Source organism: Grammomys surdaster, unplaced genomic scaffold, assembly GCF_004785775.1.
Source record: "Grammomys surdaster isolate TR1022 unplaced genomic scaffold, NIH_TR_1.0 191, whole genome shotgun sequence".
NCBI classification, from domain to species: domain Eukaryota; kingdom Metazoa; phylum Chordata; class Mammalia; order Rodentia; family Muridae; genus Grammomys; species Grammomys surdaster.
In genome coordinates this window covers 16,941,784-16,957,440 of record NW_021604636.1, presented here as the reverse complement: position 1 = coordinate 16,957,440, position 15,657 = coordinate 16,941,784, and the positions used below count along the sequence as shown (strand labels likewise).

General features: G+C 37.2%; 1 protein-coding gene across 4 annotated transcripts in view; it reads left to right on the top strand.

Moving 5' to 3' along the window:
- Positions 1-15,657, top strand: part of Mbd5 (methyl-CpG binding domain protein 5) — a 370,386-nt gene that overhangs the window by 196,111 nt on the left and 158,618 nt on the right. Inside the window, exon 1 of one of the 4 annotated variants that reach the window (XM_028769175.1) lies at positions 5,477-5,540. The exons of the other annotated variants lie outside the window; for them this stretch is intronic. The gene's annotated coding sequence lies outside the window, so the exon portion shown is untranslated. Of the gene's footprint in view, positions 1-5,476; positions 5,541-15,657 lie in introns of those variants that run through there. 4 annotated transcript variants of the gene reach the window in all.

Below are 15,657 nucleotides of genomic sequence, written 5' to 3'. Positions count from 1 at the left end.
TCTCTCTCTCTCTCTCTCTCTCTCTCTCTCTCTCTCTCTCTCTCTCTCTCTTTCTCTCTCTCCCTCTCTCTCTCTCTCTGCCCCTCTCTTCCTTTCATTCATTCATTCTTTCTTTTGTTCTTTGTTCCTTTCTTTAGATAGAGTCTCTCTACATAGTCCTGGCTGGCCTGGAACTTACTATGTAGACCAGGCCAAACTTGAAATCACAAGATATACCTACCACTGCCTCCCAAGTACTAGGATTAAGACATGTATCACCATATCTGGCTGAAATTGTCTTTATAGTATAGGATAGAATCAATTTTGGTGAGCATTTCTAGAACATTTAAGGTGAATTTTGTTCACTGTTATACAGAGTTGTATATATAGTTGGATTAATTTACATTAGAATGCCTTATTTATAATTTGTAATTAACTATAAGTGTAATTACCTCTCCAGGACAATTATTTCTGCTTTTTTATGTTCTCTTGAATTTCAAATAGCTTTTATTGATATTCCAGTGCTCTTGGTTATAATATAAAAGTTCATGAAATATATACCCTCATTACATAACTTTACATTTTGATGAATCTTATGTTCACATTAAAAATATAATGCATTTTGCTTTCATTTCATAAGTATATTACTAATGCTGCCATTTTTTTCTTTATTGTTAAAATTGCTAAAAGAAATTTTTATATATTTATCATGTATAACATGTTTGAAAGTTTGTATACATTGTGATATGGCAAAATTAAGTTAATTAACATATATAGTACTCCCATGTACTTATTTTTCATAGCAATATTCAAGTATCCTTTTCTCCTCCTATATTTTACTATGCCTATCAGTTTTTTCTGAGTTCTCATATGAAAGTTTTATATCATAATATTATCCTGCTAGTGCATCATTTTCACAATAAAAGTATGTGATAGTTTTGTACATATACAGTGACTTTACATCTTCCTAGCCTCATCCCTTGCTCGCCACCATTTTTTATTGAAATTGGTGATATCATGACTGTTATTAAATGGTTCTTGTAGCATGCATTAGCCTTAGTTCCATGTTAATTTAGGCCAACAGAAATGTTCCATGTCTCATTGCTGATACTCATTGAAGAGACCTTTTTATGTATTAAGTCATATTGTTAAAGGATGATAGTAAGCTTGCAAAGGATAGGAGATGCAGTTATCTTTCAAATGTTTATAGAAGGCTGCAGAGACAGCTCAGCCAATAAGTATACCGGTTACTCTTGCACAAGACCCAAATTCAGTACTTACGTGGCATTTCACTGCCATCTGTGTCTCCAGATCTGTAGGATCCCACAGCCCCTTCTGACCTCCATAGGCATCAGGTATACATGTGGTATTCATACATACAAACAACTTATACGTATAAAATGAAATAAATAAATCTAAAAATTTTTAAATGAATGCTTAAACTAAAGTTCTAAACTAAATATCTAAAGTTGATGCATGAAAATTTTTACCATTAAAAATTTAGCATGTTCTGAGATCTCTTGTGTCACGTGGTTATATAATAGAAGTCTAATATCAGCTTCAATTTTTGTAGCTATTATGCGATGATTTTTCTTCTGAGACCCTTGCAAGGTTTTCTCTGAATCTCTTTCAAGTCTTTCGATTTGTAACGTAAGATTTGTAATTTCTACAGGTATGTTGCTTTCTTATTACATTTGAGTAAACTCTTCTGTTTTAAAATTTTACTTTTCCCTTCCTTTCAGGAAAAGAAATCCTGGTATTATTTCTTCTATTTTCTTCCATTATCATTATATCTACTCAAGCTCTTATTTCCTGGACCTTCTGAATCAGCCTTCTATTTTTAGTCAAGATTCTCCATAGAAACAGCACCAATGGGTGTGCACACGAAGGGAGTCTTAAAGCAATTGCCTGAAGTGATTGTGGCAGTCGGCTGACAGAATTCCTTCACAGCCTCTGAGTGAATGGATGAGACCTAGAATACTCTGCTTCATTCAGGATCCCTGCTAATTTAAATGTTAATTGTACCTGAAAAAAAAAAAAAAAAGTCAGCTTCACAGCTCTATCAGACCCATGAAGTGGGCCTTGTCTCAACCACCAAAATTCTTCCATATTCATTTACAGTCAGTCTGTCTTCCCAATACTGCCAGTCCCCGACAATCCCAACTCTTTCCCTGTGTTGCCTTTCCAGAGTGTCATGTAAATACAACCATACTTGTATACACCTCTCTGTCATTTACCATTTGGAACCCATTCGTAGTATTGTATAAATCGTTAGGTCATCATACTCAGTGTCTGCTGTTCTCATTCAGATTCTTTTACATGTATGAAGGTGTGATCCATTTTCATGACTGGTCCATGTATGTATGCTTGAAAAGAATTCCCTATAGTTTTGATACATGAATCTACATGTACCGGTCAGAAAGGCTTATCAATCTTCTTGTTGAAATCTATTTTCTTAGGAATTTAAACCATATAATTTCTATTTTGGATGAATTCGTGTTTATGTGTTTGTGTCCATGTGTTTATGAATGCAATTATATTGTTAGTGAATTTTTTTCAATTTTACCCATATACTATTCAGTATGTTAAGGCTCTATTTCAAAATACTGACATACCTACTTTATAAATGCTACTTTTCCCATATTTAACACTTGGTTCTGAATTCATGTTTAGTTTTTTTTATTTATAGTCTGAGTTTTCTAGATACACAGCCAGTCACAAGAGACTTATGCTGGCACTTGTGTGAGTGAAGCTAGTTTGGGGTATAAATTACTTTTTCTATCTTTTTCTGATTATGTTTCTGGAGCTTTCAGTCTGAAGTATGTCACTGATCTTTCATTCTGAAAATACTTCAGGTCTTATAGCTCAAACATTGCTAAGAAGGCATAATTTCTATATTATTTTTGAAATTTGATGTCATATATTAAGCACTCCACCCACTGTGACTTCAATGGCCATTGCAGATTGCAGTTTTCTTCTCATCTGAGAGACCCCCTTAGTCCTGTTTTCCAATTTTGTAAATGTTACTTTTATCTCCTCAGAAGGGATGACATCAAAGCTGTACCCACACTGTGCAAATACGCAATTTAGGTCGAGCTCAGAGCATTTTCTTCTCTTTTCTAACTATTCCTAGGCCTGGGGCTGGAAGGTTCTAGCCTCCATACAGTCTAATATTCCAAGATGACTGACTCAATCCAGCTTTTCTCAGCTCCTGACCAAATTGTTCTGCCTGGCCTCATACTACCTTTGGCAATATGTTCTAATCTTCTGCCTCCTTCCCTTTCTCATTCTGTCTTCACCTCTGTCTCTTCAACCTGTCCCTGTCCAACTTCCCTGGTAAAATTTCCATACATAGCACCCACACCACACCACACTCTTTTTCTCTCCTTGCTCTTAAGTGGCCTCTCTTCCTCTGCTGTTTTCATGTTAATTGGGGGTATCATATCTCTGACTCATTCTGTCAAGTCTTTCTCTAATTCATCATTTTGTCTGCCCCTCAATTAGATGTCACTTTCATACATGCTGCTTCCTTGTACAAACTAGCCTTACCGTCATTCTTAGGGATTAAAGGCGAATACTAAAGGCATGTCTGTATTCCAGCCAGATCATACTGTAATCCAGGGCATGTCTTAATTCTGGCTGGATCATGTCTTTGGATGTGATCCCTTGTCAGAACAGCCATGCTGCTGGATTAGAATCCCTCTACACAGTTTACTAATGATATTTTCTACCATATCCAGTATAGAATTTGTATTTCCCCCTTAGATTTTCTTTTTCAATTGATGAATGTTTATTTCTAATAATTTTGCTGTGGTTCTCTGTATAACTGTTCTTGTCTTTTTCATTGGTTTGTTATACGATTTCTTGGTGCTCTTTCTTCCCTTTATATGAATCTAAGAGTTTATTTTGACATAATTTCTGAGCCAGGTAGTAGTGGTGCATTCTTTAATACCAGCACTCAGGAGGCAGGCAAATCTCTGAGTTCAGGGCCACCCTGGTCTACATAGTGAGTTCCAGGACAACCAGGGCTACATAGAGAAACCCTGTCTTGAAAAACCAAAAAAATAAGTATATTAATAATAATTTTTTTCTATTTTGTTATATGAGCATTTCCATCAACTTTTATGTTTCCATTTTCTTAGTCTACAGATACTTCCCTCTGCTGTACTTTTTTTTACTTTCTTAGCTTTAGTTTTCCTCAGATGCTTTAACTTTTTAATTACAGGTTTGTTCTATTTTCATGTTTCCTTACTGTTTCACTTAGTTATTGGATTGGCTGGCCTGAATTTTAGGACCTAGGCATTTTATATAAAGGTTAATTAACTCCAGAGGGTTCTTTCTCAGTCTGCTTCACAGTTTGGGAGCTCATACCTCAGTGCAATTTCATGTTCTGTGAGACTGCCCACTCTTATTATTTACAACTTGTGACGTAACAGTCTACTTTTTGTGCAGCTTTATTTTTAAACAGCCTTGCTGGGTGTAGGCTATCCTTAGAACTTGCCAAACTCAGAGTCATCCTATTTCAAGATCCCAAATTCTAGCATTTTAGTAATAGGCCCCCATGTGTAGCCAGCTATATTTTTTTTGTAATGTTTTTGGAAATTTCTTATACTTTGTAATTGGCGCTTTATTGATGATCACTGAGTATCTGATTCAGAGAAGTGTCTTAAATGTGTACTTATAGTAGCATCCATATAGTTTCCACAGTAAGATTTGGAAATTAGAGTCTCAATCTTTGTCAGGCCTGTCATATATGTCATATATACAGGTCAGCCTGCTGCCTAGGTATGGTAGATCACAATAAAAATATGCATAGCAGTTCATATTCTGGAACCCAACTTGTAGACTCAGATTGAATAGATTTAAAATTTGATGACAATGATATTATTTTCTTATAAGATTCAACTTTTCAGTCTTTGTTTCCTCATCTGTTTTTTAAAAAGTGTATCTACCCCATGAAAATTCTTAAAAGACTAGTGTACTAATATATAAAGCATTAGCATATATTGTAACTCAGGGTGGACTTTTTAAACAATGCTGTTATATGTGTTTGTGTATGTGCATGCGTATGTGCGTGTGTATATGTTTGTGTGTATTTGTGTACATATATATATATATATATATATATATATATATATTATAAAGTATATAAGTATATTTAACATATATACCCTGATGTTCATAGCATATTAATTTGTATTTTGACATGAAATATCATAGAGATTATTAACTGTGTACATATAAATTATCTTCAAAGGCAATTTGACTACTGAATATCCTGTTATAAACTGACTGTTAATACTTAGTCCCTGCCCTTGACTTGTTCTGCACCTTCACTCCTGATGTAGAGCTGTTATCTCCTAAGGGGAGATAAATCACTTCTCTTTGGATATATGACTAGCGTTTGGGGCCCATTCCCTGGTGGATGGCCCTATTACCTATGTGCATATGCACTCAGTGGTTTCATTTGTTGATGTTGTTTTGTTTTTGTTTTTTTAAGATATGACATGAAGTTGGAAGGGAGACACATTGGAGAATCTTGGGAGGGAAACTAGAGAAAGGTAACGCAGAGCAGATATGATTTTATATATTTATTTGCACATGTGTGATATTTTCAATGAATAAAAAAGGCTTAGCTACTCTCAGGACTGGGGTTAATTCAGATGCTAAGGTGCCTGTCACACCAGAATAAGGACCTGAAGTGGCTGTCGAGCACTCGAATGTATTTGTTAGACCAGGCTTAGGCTCTCAGTCTGAGGAGACTAGAGTTCAATCTGTGGAGCTTTGTGTCCATCCAGACTTGGCTAGTCAGCAATTCCCAGTTCCCAGTTAAAGACCTTGCCTCCAAAACAGCCAAGTATAGCTTTCAGTAATGGTATCCAGGGTTGGCTGTGGGGCTCACAGACATGTACACATGTGCAAACACACATATATAGACTTTACCAACCTTAGCAGTGCTCCTTAGCTCTCTTTCTGAGACTGATGCATATTTATATCAGTATAACTGTGCCATAGTAGAAAATTATTTGGATCCAGGGTTAGAACAGCTGTGTTACAGTTTGACTTCTGTTGTGATGGGCTATAGGCTTTTACCCACTCATCACTCTCTGAATGTTAGTGTATTTTTATTTATCAAAGAGAAACAGTTTTTTTGTAAACAAAAATAAGGTGTGAGGACAGATCAGTGTGACTCATTGCACATGTAAACTGTGATTGCTTGTCTTCATCTCATAAGGAAGCTTCATGGAACTGATAAGAAAAACGGGTGAGCCAGAGCCTGGAAAATGTATTGGATCTCCAATTGATCCTGCTCTTTTGGAAATAAGGAACACCTCTCAGTGAGAGTATTATGAGGAATAGATAGTTTCAGGAGATGGCAGTACAAAGGAAGTATATTATCTGGTACTTCCATTTAACAGTTCAGCTTCTAAGACGAAAGTATTAAAATCCTTTGCTGTTTCAGACACATAATTGAATATTTAGTTTGTAGCAATTTGAAACAAAATGAAAGAACCTAATTTTAGCTTGGAATTAAGTTTCACAAGCATTTCTTTCTTGTCCATATAATATTATCATATACCTTTAGTAGACTGGGCTGAAAAACTAAACTATTTAACTTTAACTGCTATTTTGATTTTTAAATCACCAAAAAAAAAAAAAAGTTACCCTTCTTAGACCCCAGTAAAGCATTTTTCTTGTTTCTCCATACTCATATAGCAGAAACTTATCTAAATGCAATATGGCTTTGTTCATGACAGTGCAATACAAAGATTAAGTTGTTGCTACCAGGGACCAAATAAAAAGAATCTATATAAATGTGAAGCCCTACTCTTTACATTGTAGCTCTGATCTTTAATTATCTTCTTACCTTTCCATATGCAGTTCAGAAATCTAAACAATGTTGTATGACACTCTGGGAAATAAGAGCAAACATCTACTCATCACACATAGGGAAATGGGGACAGAGCAAAGGAAGGATTCCACCAAAGTCCAGTTTAGTGAACCGATGAGTTTTCCTGGTGTTGCTTACAAGAGGTAAGGATAAGAGGTCACTTGCTGACTAAAAGGCTGTCTCTCCAGAGGCCCATCTCAGCTTGGATGAGAGCGTAGAAAAGCTGAAAACTTGAAGTGTTCTGCATAACTTTTGGTCAGCTCAGCAAGTTGGAGACTGGATTTTCTGGGCAATGCAGTTAGTTGGTATGAACCTCTTTCAAGGTGGTTAGCTTGACTGGCCATGTCTCTCAGCAGTTTTGCTACTCATATTCATCTGGGGAAAGTGGGCAAGCTATACACGGTCAATATCTGGGAACAGAAGCCTTTGAATTATTTACTTCCTGTATCTTAATGAGCCCCCCTTTAAACATTGAATCATAAGCTGTTTCTGTCCAAGGTGAAATGTTTTACCTTAAAGGAGACTGCTGCACAACACACAAGAAAATTGTATTGAAATGTTTAAGATATTTTTCTTACTGTAAATATAAATCTTATACAACCATAACAGCATATTTGGAAACCATTTTTCTACTAAAATTTTCTAAAATGAGGGAATATTGTATAAAATCTAAATCCCTGATTTCCCTTGCATAATTGTTGTACATAACCACAGCTGTCCATGCCATCGTATCCTATCTGTCAAGAGTGGCAGCTGTGACACACCCCTTCACTACTTCTTTATGCCTGGAAACTTCATTCACTTTCTTAGTTACTCTTCAGAATGCAATAGAATTTGATAAAAATTAAGATCATGAACCACTTATTTTGTTGTATTATTCTCAGATAATCAAACAGCAATGTTTTATTTATAATATATGACTCTGATTAAATGTGTATTGTTTTAGACTGATGTACTTCTCATAAACATTTCCTTTCTTATTAATGAACATTATTTTACTATATTGATATGTTATTACTGATTTGTATCACAATGTAAATGATTCATGGGTTTTTCTGCTTTTTTTTTAAATTTATTTTTATTTATTTTTTAAATCAAATCGTAATTTTTACTTATTCACACAGGGGTTATAAACACAAAAAGGCAAGACATGGGGAAGGGGATGACACTTGAACATGGGTGTTCAGGGGGAATACAGATATCTTTCAGAACAGGGTATCGGCTGGGTGAAGGTTCAGGGGAACAGGTCACTGTGACTCTGCCTATGATTCACTTGTCCTTATCTAAATTGGTATTTTCTGCCATGGCTACCTATTTGTAAGGTCTATGACTACTCAGGCTGGTAAATTTCCACAAAAGCTGCCTGTTTATAATAACTTATAGCCATATGTTTCAGTATTTTTCCACTGAGACCCAAGACTTGGTGTTAGTATACATGTATGACAGGCCTATTGCTGATTTTAGGCCTATAGCTCATTTTAGGCCTTCTGTGTACAAGCAGGGCTGGTCCTGACATCTCCTTCCTTCTCTAAGTATAGATGGGCTGTGGCGAATCTAATCTTGCGAAGGCAGGGATAGAGGCCTGACCTCCAGTAATTGAAGGGGACCTTGTAATGGACCTGGTCCCCCTGTCATTGACCAGTGGGGCATGAGGGCCATACCCATCCCGATGTCTTTTTCCTGGAGAGGGGATACTTTTGACATCAACCCCTATGCAGTTAGGCTTGTCCCTCAGGGAACCCAGATAGATATTTTTAACTTTTATTTATATTCCCTTGAAGTGCTTAGCCTCGCAGCCAATCAGAGGGGGTTCTGGGTGGCCACTCTCTTCTTGGTCTAGGGGCAGAAGTCCCCTCTTCTGGGTTGGGTGGAGATGGGTTTTGGGAACACCCTGGATAGAGTAACAACCTCATCTTGAGTCTTGTGGTCCTCCATAACTAACTTATAATAATGTATCTGAATAGGCTTTGCTACCAAATTATTTACCTGTTGTTGCACAAAGTTAGTCAGCCTATTTAAGGCCCAGGGACCAAAAGAAATAAGCAAAAATAACCGAATTAATGGTCCCAAGATGGGAGGAAGTAGGGTTGACAACCATGGAGAGGTTGAAAACCAATTCTTGTACCAGCTCTCATCTTTCTCTTTCTCTCTCTGACTTTTCTCAGGGCCTTCTCTGACCTTTTTCATGCTCTCTTTAACTGTCCTGTCTTGTCTATATAAAGGCAACATTCTTCTTTAAGGCCTGTACACAGTCAAGAGCTGTACACAGTCTTTTCTACTGTAAAAGAGTAAATCAAGTCCAATAAAGTCCTTTGCAATTTTTGGAGGTCTCTTCAGACAGCAAAACAAGGGATTTATTTCTTCAGATTAGTGATGTCAGTCTCTAGCTGTTTGATGTTCTTGTCAATGGCCCATCGAAGGTCTGAGTAGTATAAGTTCGGAGGCCAGCATCTGGATTAGAACTTCTAACAGCAGACATCACAGGTGATTCATTTTTACCGGTAAAAGAAAAAGAAGGGAATTCTCAGGGAGATTTCTCTTCCCTGGATGTCAATTGTTATTCATCTTGTTTATAGTTTGGCCTGGCTTTGTGGGGCTATCTATTTATTTCATTAATCTTTTTTTTTTGTAGCCGTCTAGCTGTGCCTTCTGTGATATCAAACAGGCATATCAATCCTCAGCCCCATAAGAGAACTGGGTCTGGGCCATTCCCTTTAAGGGTAAGAGGGTCCTTCCACAGAGCTGTGGCATAGTTTTTATTGGTCTCGGTGATGCCGGAGGCAATCAGCAACAGATTTGCCATGAGCTTTCAGTTTTAGAGAGTTAAAAGTGAACAAGACATGATGGAGAGAATTTTGAGGGACTCCTTCGTGGGTAGGGGTACCATTCCCCCTCTTTTGCTTTTAAAGCCAATTTTTCAGAGTTCTTGTAAAATCAGGGCAGAAGCATCAGCAGCCGCTCCTTCCACACTCAGAGAGTCATGAAGACACTATTTAAAGAAATATAAATCTATACTAATAATCTCTTTTATCAAAAGACTGTTATAGAACAGCCAACAACTAATCAGACTATATAATATATCAATTAATAATAGCTTCTTCGACTTTTTGTGAGATTACTCCTCTTTTGTCAATTAATTGTTGAGGGAAATTAAGATTTACATCTCTCTTGAGAATATTAAACAGAGACTTAATTCTTTTGTGGAGAGCTTAAAATAAAGTCTTACCCAATTAACATCTCCTGGAAACTTTTAAAATAATTTGAAATAAGTAAACTCTCTTTTTTTTGTTTTGTTTTGTTTTCCAGACCCATTATCTGGTTTTTTTTTTTTAGTTCGATATTTTACATATTTACCTTTCAATGTTATCTCCTCTTCAGTTCTCCCCCAAAACCCCTTATCCCATACCCCCCCTCCTATTTTTATGAGAGTGTGCTCTGAACATCCTCCCAGTCCTATCTCCGTGCTCTTGAATTCCCCAACACTAGGGAATCCAATCTTTCGGGGACCATGGCCCTCCACTTCCACTAATGTCTGACAAGGCCACCCTCAATTACCTATACACGTGGAGACATGAGTCCCTCCCGTTGTGTTCTCAGGCTGGAGGTTTAGACTTTGAGAGCTCTGGTAGAATCTTTTGATACTCCTTCTAAAACGGACCAAAGCACCCACACTTTGATCTTCCTTCTTCTTCTTGAGTTTCATGTGGTCTATGTGTTGTGTCTTAGGTATTGTGAGCTTTGGGGCTAATGTCCAGTTATCAGTGAGTACATACCATGTATGTTCTTTTGAGATTGGGTCACCTCACTCCAAATGATATTTTCCAGCTCCATCCATTTGCCTAAGAATTTTGTGAACTCATTGTTTTTAATAGCTGAGTAGTACTCCATTGTATAAGTGTACCACATTTTCTGCATCCATTCTTCTGTTGAAGGACATCTGGGTTCTTTCCACCTTCTGGCTATTATAAATAAGGCTGCTATGAACTTAGTGGAGCATCTGTCCCTGTTGTATGTTGAAACATCATTGGGGTATATGCCCAGGAGTGGTATAGCTGGATCCTCAGGTAACACTATGTTCAATTTTCTGAGATACCGCCAGACTGCCTTCCATAGTGGTTGTACCAGTTTACAATCCCACCAACAGTGGAGGAGTGTTCCTCTTTCTCCACATCCTCGCCAACATCTGCTCACCTGTGTTTTTGATCTTAGCCATTCTGACTGGTGTGAGGTGGAATCTCAGGGTTGTTTTCATTTGCATTTCCCTGATGACTAGTGATCCTGAACACTTCTTTAGGTGCTTCTCAACCATTCGAGCTTCCTCAGTTGAGAATTCTTTGTTCAGCTCTGTGCCCCATTTTTTAATAGGGTTCTTTGATTGTCTAGAGTCTCATTTCTTCAGTTCTTTGTATACCTTGGATATTAGCCCTCTATCAGATGTAGGGTTGGAGAAGATCTTTTCCTAATCTGTTGGTTGCTGCTTTGTCCTATTGACTGTGTCCTTTGCTTTACAGAAGCTTTGGAGTTTTATGAGGTCCCATTTGTCAATTCTTGACCTTAGAGCATAAGCCATTGGTGTTCTGTTCAGGAACTTTTCTCCTGTGTCCATGTGTTCCAGGCTTTTCCCCAATTTCTCTTCTATTAGTTTCAGTGTAGCAGGTTTTATGTGGAGGTCCTTGATCCACTTGGGGTTGAGTTTTATACAAGGAAATAAGCATGAATCAATTTGCATTCTTCTACATGCTGACCTCCAGGTGGACCAGCACCAGTTGTTGAAAATGCTGTCTTTTTCCACTGTATGGTTTTAGCTTCTTTGTCAAAGACCAAGTGACCATAGGTATGGGAGTTCATTTCTGGGTCTTCTATTCTATTCCATTGATCCTCCTGCCTGTCTCTGTTCCAATACCATGCATTTTTTATCACTATTGCTTTGTAGTATAGCTTAAAATCAGGGATGGTGATTCCCCCAGAAGTTCTTTTATTGCTGAGAGTAGTTTTCACTATCCTAGGTTTTTTGTTATTCCAAATGAACTTTAAGATTGCTCTTTCTATCTCTGTGAAGAATTGGGTGTGAATTTTGATGGGGATTGCATTAAATCTGTAGATTGCTTTCGGCAAGATAGCCATTTTTACTATATTAATCCTGTCAATTCATGAGCATGGGAGATCTTTCCATCTTCTGAGATCTGTTTAGATTTCTTTCTTCAGGGGCTTGAAGTTCTTGTCATACAGGTCTTTCACTTGCTTGGTTAGATTCACACCAAGGTATTTTATATTATTTATGACTATTGTGAAGGGTGTCATTTCCATAATTTCTTTCTCAGCCAGGTTATCTTTTGAGTAGAGGAAGGCTACTGATTTGTTTGAGTTAATTTCATATTCAGCCACTTTGCTAAAGTTGTTTATCAGGTTGAGGAGTTCTCTGGTGGAAGTTTTGGGGTCACTTAATTATTCTATCATATCATCTGCAAATAGTGAAATCTTGACTTCTTCCTTTCCAATTTGTATCCCTTTGATCTCTTTGTGTTGCCTAATTGCTCTGGCTAGGACTTCCAGTACTATATTGAATAGGTAGGATGAGAGTGGGCAGCCTTGTCTAGTCCCTGATCTTAGTGGGATCGCTTCAGGTTTCTCTCCATTTAGTTTGATGTTGGCTACTGGCTTGCTGTATATTGCTCTTGCCATGTTTAGATATGGGCCTTGACTTCCTGATCTTTCCAAGACTTTTATCATGAAGGGATGTTGAATTTTGTCAAATGCTTTCTCAGCACTTAGTGAGATGATTATGTGTGGTTTTTTTTTCCTTTGAGTTTGTTTATATAGTGGATTTCATTGATGGGTTTCCGAATATTGAACCATCCCTGCATTCCTGGGATAAAGCCCACTTGATCATGATGAATGATTATTTTGATGTGTTCTTGGACTTGGTTCTCGAGAATTTTATTGAGTATTTTTGCATCGATGTTCATAAGGGAGATTGGTCTGAAGTTCCCTTTCTTTGTTGGGTCTTCGTGTGGTTTAGGTATGAGCGTAATTGTGACTTCATAGAATGAATTGGGAAGTGTTCCTTCTGTTTCTATTTTGTGGAGTAGTTTGAAGAGAATTGGTATTAGGTCTTCCTTGAAGGTCTGATAGAATTCTGCACTAAAACTGTCTGGTCCCGGACTTTTTTTGGTTGGGAGACTTTTAATGACTGCTTCTATTTCTTTTGGGGTTATGGAACTGTTTAGATGGTTAATCTGCTCCCGGTTTAACATTTGGTAACTGGTATTTGTCTTGAAAATCCTCCATTTCATCCAGATTTTCGAATTTTGTTGAGTATAGGCTTTTGTAGTAGGATCTGATGATTTTTTTGCATTTCCTCAGTTTCTGTTGTTATGTCACCCTTTTCAGTTCTGATTTTATTAATTTGGATACCCTCTCTCTGCCTTCTGATTAGTCTGGCTAAGGGTTTATCTATCTTGTTGATTTTCTCAAAGAACCAGCTCCTGGTTTTATTGATTCTTTGTATAGTTCATTTTGTTTCTACTTGGTTGATTTCAGCCCTGAGTTTGGTTATTTCCTGCCATATACTCCTCTTGGGTTTATTAGCTTCTTTTTGTTCTAGGGCTTTCAGGTGTGCTGTCAAGCTGCTAGTGTATGCTCTCTCCAGTTTCTTTTTGTATACACTCAGAGCTATGAGTTTTTCTCTTAGCACTGCTTTCATTGTATTCCGTAGGATTTGGTATGATGTGTCATCATTTTCATTAAATTCTAAAAAGTCTTTAATTTATTTCTTCCCTGACCAGATTATCAATGAGTAGGGTATTGTTCAGTTTCCATGTGAATGTGGGCTTTCCATTGTCTTTGTCGTTATTGAAGACCAGCCATAGACCATGGTGATCTGATAAGATGCATGGGATTATTTCAATTTTTTTGTATCTGTTGAGTCCTGTTTTGTGACCAATTGTATGGTCTATTTTGGAGAAGGTACCATGAGATGCTGAGAAAAAGGTATATTCTTTTGCTTTAGGGTGAAATGTTCTATAGATATCTGTTAAGTCCATTTAGTTCATAACGTCTGTTAGTTTCACTGTATCTTTGTTTAGTTTCTGTTTCCGTGATCTGTCCAATGCTGAGAGTGGGGTGTTGAAGTCTCCCACTATTATTGTGTGAGGTGCAATGTGTGCTTTGAGCTTTAGTAATGTTTCTTTTATGAAAGTGTGTGCTCTTTCATTTGGCCCATAGATACTCAGAATTGAGAGTTCATGTTGGTTGACTTTTTCTTTGACAAGTATGAAATGTCCTTCCTTATCCTTCTTGATAGTTTTAAGTTGAAAGTCAATTTTATTCGATATTAGAATGGCTACTCCCGCTTGTTTCTTAGGGCCATTTGCTTGAAAAATTGTTTTCTAACCCTTTACCTACTCTAAGGTAGTGTCTGTCTTTATCACTGAGATGGGTTTCCTGTATGCAGCAAAATGCTGGGCCCTTTTTGTGTATCCAGTCCGTTAGCCTATGCCTTTTTATTGGGGAATTGAGTCCATTGATGTTAAGAGATATTAAGGAGAGGAGATTGTTTCTTCCTGCTATTTTTGCTAATAATGGAGGCATTGTTTGTGTGGTTATCTTCTTTTGGGTTTGTTGGAAGAGGGTTATTTTCTTGCTCTTTCTAGGATATAATTGCCCTCCTTGTGTTGGAGCTTTCCTGCTATTATCCTTTGTAGTGCTGGGTTTGTGGAAAGATATTGTGTAAATTTGGATTTATCATGGAATACCTTGGTTTTTCCATCTTTGGTAATTGAGAGTTTTGCTGGGTATAGTAGCCTGGGCTGGCATTTATGTTCTCTCAGGGTCTGTATGACATCTGTCCAGGATCTTTTGGCTTTTATAGTATCTGGTGAGAAGTCAGGTGTAATTCTCATAGGTCTGCCTTTATTTGTTACTTGACCTTTTTCCCTTACTGCTTTTAAAATTCTTTCTTTGCTTTGTGCATTTTGTGTTTTGATTATTATGTGACGGGAGGTATTTCTTTTCTGATGTAGTCTATTTGGTGTATGATTATGGGCATCTCATTCCTTAGGTTAAGGAAGTTTTCTTCTATAATTTTGTTGAAGATATTTATTGGCCCCTTAAGTTCGGAATCTTCACTCTCTTCTATACCTATTATTCTTAGATTTGGTCTTCATTGTGTCCTGGATTTCCTGGATGTTTTGTGTTAAGAAATTTTTGCATTTTGCATTTTCTTTGAGAGTTGTTTCAGTATTTTCTATGGTATCTTCTGCAACAGAGATTCTCTCTTCTATCTCTTGTATTCTGTTGGTGATGCTTGTTTCTATGACTCCTGATTTCTTTCCTAGGTTTTCTATCTCCAGTGTAGTCTCCCTTTGATATTTCTATATTGTTTCTACTTCCATTTTTATGTCCTGGATGTTTTTATTCAATTCCTTCACCTTGTTTGTGTTCTCTTATAATTCTTTAAGAGATTTTTATGTTTCCTCTTTAAGGGCTTCTACCTGTTTACCTGTGTTCGCCTCAAAAATTCTTTGAGAGTGTTATTTATATCCTTCTTAAAGTCCTCTTTCATCATCATTAGGAGTGATTTTAGATCTGGCTCTTGCTTTCCTGGTGATATGGGGAGTTCAGAACTTTCTAGTGTGGGAGAACTAGGTTCTGATGATGCCAAGTACCTTGGGTTGCTGATGCCTATGTTCTTGCACTTGCCTTTCACCCCTGGATCTCTTTGGTGCTATCTGTGCTGTCTCTGACTGGAGCCTGTGTTTCCTATTTTCTTGATTGTGTCATAACTG